General features: G+C 40.8%; 1 pseudogene; it reads left to right on the top strand.

The window, feature by feature from the left end:
* The first annotated feature begins 3,793 nt into the window (after positions 1-3,793).
* Positions 3,794-5,284, top strand: LOC109445555 (elongation factor 1-alpha 1; annotated as a pseudogene).
* Positions 5,285-5,707: the final 423 nt, after the last annotated feature.

The following is a 5,707-nucleotide window of genomic DNA, read 5'->3' on the forward strand; positions in this document are numbered from 1 at the left end:
ATGACAAAGAACCTGAAGTGTTTAACCAGATATTAGATGATCATCTGGAAGAAACAAAGAAGAGCTGATCCCTGCCTTGAGTGGGCAGATGAATTGGATGACATCTAGTCTTTCTGACTTTCAAATTTCATAATTTCATGTATGAGAATTGGGTATTCCAGGAGCATAATACATCTATTCAACTAATAGATGTATTCCTGGCAGCAAATTATGTATGATATGTCCTGTGGAGCTTTCCTTGTCAGGAGAAAATATCTATTTTTTAGATTCATAAGATGATAGGTCTTAAGCTAGGACATAACTGTGTATTTCAATTTGTTTTGAGTCAAATCCCAGGGAAAACTATGTATTCAGTCTACAAGGCGGAAACAAAGAACATAATATTTTTAATAGGATGTCATTCCAAAATGTGACATGAGGGATTTATAATTTACTGTCAAATTGCCACAACCATTTTTTTAAAAACTTCCTGGTCATTAGTAAGCTGATTGTTCTATAATCGAGTCATCAATGTGCAATGAGGATCAGTTAGGAAATAGAGATTTCTTTTTTTTTTTCCTTTCAAGGGTTTTCCTCAAAATTCTTGATCTCAGTGAGAGCACTGATAATCTGAGTCTGACTTACCTGGACTCTCACAGTGCAGAAAAGAATCGAAGGAGATGTAGAATGAAATATTGGCACATTTTACTGAGAATTCAGCCAGGCTGATTTGCTCATTGGTTAAAGAGGAACAACAACTACACTAACCACCAGAATGGTCAGTGCAATTAATGCAATTAAAGTAATTAGTCCTGGCAGCTGTAAGGTCAAATAGAGGTAGCTTTGTAAGAACAATCTGCCACTGCAAAATTACTGACATTTCCAACTAAATTATATTCTCTAAATTGTTGCCTTAATGCTAAATAAATAAAGTTATGTTAATGTAGGGGCTGATTACAGATTGAAATTAGCACAATTGCTTGTTATACAGTCTGCTAGGGTTAACATTTTTTAAAAACATAATTAATGGCCTTTGCTTACTGTCTCTGGTTATAGATCCTGCAGCTCATTTGCATTCTTTTGCAATATGCTGACAGTGCTAAATGTCTAAGAAGAAAGATCTCATCTGCAGGCGGAAAATGCGTTTTTCACGTCATCAAGCTAAAACTTGTTATGGTTTCAGGTCAGCATTAATAACATAGATGACCAGAAAAGGAATGGATAAGAATGAGGCTAGAATCCGTCTTTCTTTTTCAGTCTTGTGATCCAAGCCTTTTCTGGAGTCAATGTGAAATGTAATTGCTCTTTTGACCTCTATCCTATCTCTCCCCAGGTCTGAGGAAGAGCTACACTGGTTGATTATTACAGGAATGAAAGGCACTCTGACCTTGTCGACCAAACGCCTTGCAGCTTTCAATGTTGCCCATTATGCTGAAGGCTGGCAACTCCTGGAGAGAGGCAGAATCTACAGGAGAGCTGCTCCCTGGGCAACCTGCCAGAAAAGGCTTCATCAGCAGCAGTTCAGACGTGGCCAAACAGCTCTGGCAGCAAAGGAAACAGCTAAGGGGGAAAAACAGAATATATAAAAATATTGTTAGCACACAGTCTAAAGAGCTCTCAGGCATGTATGCCTAGAGCGCCTGTACTACGTAATACTACCCGGTGTTATCTGCCTGAACTGAAGATCAACCTGGGAAGGTTTTCTGAGGAAGGAAGCAGTAACCAAAGTAAGTGCAGCGCCTGCTTTCCTAAAATAGCCTGCCGCTCACTCAAAAGGGTTTATGATAATACTCTTATGTAAATAGGAATGTAAAGTGATTTTTCTAGCAAAAAGTAGGTCAGGATATTTAGTTACAACAATTTTTCTATATTATAAATTATTCACTACAAACCTGGTTGGATTATTTTTAGAATTTGTGGTTATCAGAAGGATTAGGGTACAACTCACAATGAAATCAACATCTCTTTCAGTTAAAAGGAGGCTTTGTTTAAAATCAGCTGTGGTTCCTTTGGATATCTGTTAGTTCTACTCCAATCAATTCTATTCAACAAAATTTTATTGAGCATTTATTATGTGTCTAAGCAGTTGTGGGAAAATAAATGACATGCTAAGTGTGCCTATGAATTAATGAGACTGGCCGACCAATCAGACATGGTGCCATTTGCTTTGTCATTCTGTTTCATTCACTGAGGAGAGCACTGACGGCTGGCTACAAGTGAGGTATAATGTTTGGTCCATTAGATTCCAGTTTTCACTTAAGTCTTACATTAATTTTCAGGTTCATATTATCATCCCCACTTTAGGAAGAGTAGGTTTACTGTAGTAACAAAGGCTTTGGAATCTGGAATTAGCCAGACTTGGGTTTAAACTCAATCCTGTTACTATTAGAATCCCCCCTTATCCATGGAGGATATGTTCCACGACCCCCAGTGAATGCCTGAAACCACGGATAGTACCAAACCCCATATGTACAGTCATGTGCCCCTTAATGACAGGGATATATTCTGAGAAATGTGTTGTTAGGATATTTCATCATATGGGAACAGCATAGAGTGCCCTTACCCAAACTTAGATGGTACAGTCCACTACACACTAAGGCTGCATGGTACAGCCTATTGCTCCTAGGCTACAAACCTGTACAGCATGTTGCTGTACTGAACACTGTAGGCAATTGTATATAATGATAAGTGTTTGTGTATCTAAACATGTTTAAACATAAAAAGGTACAGTAAAAATACGGCATAAAAGATAAAAAATGGTACACTTGTATAGGGCACTTAGCATGAATGGAGCTTGCAGGCCTGGAAGTTGCTCTGGGTGAGTCAGTGAGTGAGTGGTGAGTGAATGTGAAGGCTAGGACATGACTGTACACTGCTGCAGACTGTAAACACTGTCCCATAAGCTCTCCATCTGCTTCTTTCCAACAGGGTCAGAAATAGAACATTGAAGCTGTCAGTGCTGCTTCATGAACAGGGATGTGGGCTGGATTGATGGGACGCTTCGAGGAGAAACTGACTGGGTAAGTCACAATAATACCTACTGTCAGAAGTGAGTGAAAGGTGGCCTGAGCATCAGTAGGAATAAGAAGTCAACATGGAGAGATAAAGGAACATAGGGGGTTGTTATGGCAGTGTGGCTTCTGGCTATTGCGTGTTGGAAGAGTGGTCAGATTAAGGAACTCTGTGGCAGTCATTTAAAAAAAAATTTTTTTTTAAAGGGTGCTTAATATGGAAGGCGTGTAGAACTGAGGACTTAGCATTTCAACTTTGAAATTTGGTTTTGGTTCCATTGACCCTATCTAACACAAAGGGCTCTCTCTGGCATTGAACTGATGGAAGAAATAAAATGCATTAATGTTTTACACCCTTACAACCTGAAAACATTTCCAAAATACAGGGACAGTCTGGCTGCACACTACCACAGACAGCTTTTACTAGAGTGGCAGTGGCACTTAATCCTTGTTGAGGTAGTTCCCGTGGGCCTGTGTCCTTGTACAGGATCTTGCATCCTCAACAAAGAAGTTACAGCCATGCACTCCTGAAGACCATAAAGCTAGATATGGGAGGGCTCTGAATATAGAGTGCTGGGGGGGACAGCCTCCTTTGCGCTGAAACACATCAGTGGCTGACTGACTGGGATGGAATTTGTGTACTCAAAATTGAGGTGCTCTAAAGCGACAATCTATTGCCAAGCCTCACAGATACTGCTTCCATAAAAAAAAAAAAAAATTTTTAAATTCCAAAATTCCTGTTTCACTATGGGTTTGCACCAGAACACAGGTGTCTTGAAAACCACCACTAAATTTAAGCCAAAATGGGAAAGGAAAAGACTTTTATCAACATCGTTGTCATTGGACACATAGATTCCAGCACTATGTCTACCACTATAGGTCATCTGATCTACAAATGTGGTGGGATCGACAAAAAGAACCATGAAAATTTTGAGGAGGCTGCTGGGATGGGAAAGGGCTCCTTTAAGTATGCCTGGGCCTTGGATAAACTAAAAGCTGAACATCAGCGTGGTATCATTATTGATATCTTCCTGTGGAAATTTGAGACCAGCAAGTATTACGTGACCGCCATTGATGCCCCAGGACACAGAGAGTTTATCAAAAACGTGATTACAGGCATATCTCAGGCTGACTGGCCAGCTCTGATTGTTGCTGCTGGGGTTGGTGAATGTGAAGCAAGTGTCTCCAAGAATGGGCAGACCCGTGAGCATGCCCGTGTGGCTTACACATGGGGTGTGAAACAACTAATCATTGGTGTTAACGAAATGGACTCCACTTAGCTGCCCCACAGCCAGAAGAGATATGAGGGAATCATTAAGAAAGTCAGCACCTACATTAAGAAAATTGGCTACAACCCTGACACAGTCGCATTTGTGCCAATTTCTGGTTGGAACGGTGACAACATGCTGGAGCCAAGTGCTAACATGCCTGGGTTCAAGGGGTGGAAAGTCACCCATAAAGATGGCAATGCCAGTGGAACCACGCTGCTTGAAGCTCTGGATTGCATCCTGCAACCAACTTGTCCAACTGACAAGCCTTTGTGTCTGCCCTGCCAAGATATCTACAGAATTGGTGGTATCGGTACTGTCCCTATGGGCCGAGTAGAGACTGGTATTCTCAAACCCAGCTGGTGGCCACCTTTGCTCCAGTCAATGTTACAACTGAAGTAAGTCTGTTGAAATGCACCATGAAGCTTTGAGTGAAGCTCTTCCCAGGGACAGTGTGCGCTTCAACGTCAAGAATGTTTCTGTCAATGATGTTCATCGTGGCAGTGCGGCTGGTATGGTTGGTGACCACAAAAATGATTCACCAATAGAAGCAGCTGGCTTCATGGCTCAGGAGATTATCCTGAACCATCCAGGCCAAATCAGTGCTGGATACACACCTGTGCTTGATTGTCAAACAGCTCACACTGCTTTGCAAATTTGCTGAGCTGAAGGAGAAGATTGATTGCTGTTCTGGGAAAAAGCTGGAAGATGGCCTGAAGTTTTTGAAATCTGGTGATGCAGCCATAGTTGATACGGTTCTTGGCAAGCCCGTGTGTGTTGAGAACTTCTCTGATGACCCTCCTCTGGGCCATTTTGCTGTTCATGACATGAGACAGACGGCTGCTGTGGGTGTCATCAAAACAGTGGACAAGAAGGCAGCTGGAGCTGGCAAGGTCACCAACACTGCCCAGAAAGCTCAGAAGGCTCAATGAATATTATCCCCAATACCTGCCACCCCAGTCTTAATCAGTGGTGGGAGAGCGGTCTCAGAGCTCTTTGTCTCAATTGGCCATTTAAATTTAATAGTAAAAGACTGGTTAATGATTACAACGTATCATAAAACCTTCAGAAGGAAAGGAGAATGTTTTGTGGACCATTTGGTTTTTTGTGTGTGTGGCAGTTTTTAAGTTATTAGTTTTTAAAATCAGTACCTTTTAATGGAAACAACTTGACCAAAAATCTGTCACTGAATTTTGAGACCCATTAAACCGAAGGTTAATGAGAAAGAAAAAAAAAATTCCTCCTGAACCACTTTTCCTTCCATTTTTGTTTTGTTTTGTTTTGAGTAAGTTTATTTAATATTTTTTAAACATTTTTTTTCATTAGTTCAGGTGTACAAAACAACATAATGATTAGACATTTACACCCTTCACAAAGAGATAATCCCACCAAGTCTACTACCCATCTGACATTGTACATAGCTATGACAATTCCGTTGACTATATTCCT

The sequence above is a fragment of the Rhinolophus sinicus genome, linkage group LG03, assembly GCF_036562045.2.
Source record: "Rhinolophus sinicus isolate RSC01 linkage group LG03, ASM3656204v1, whole genome shotgun sequence".
In the NCBI taxonomy this organism is placed as follows: domain Eukaryota; kingdom Metazoa; phylum Chordata; class Mammalia; order Chiroptera; family Rhinolophidae; genus Rhinolophus; species Rhinolophus sinicus.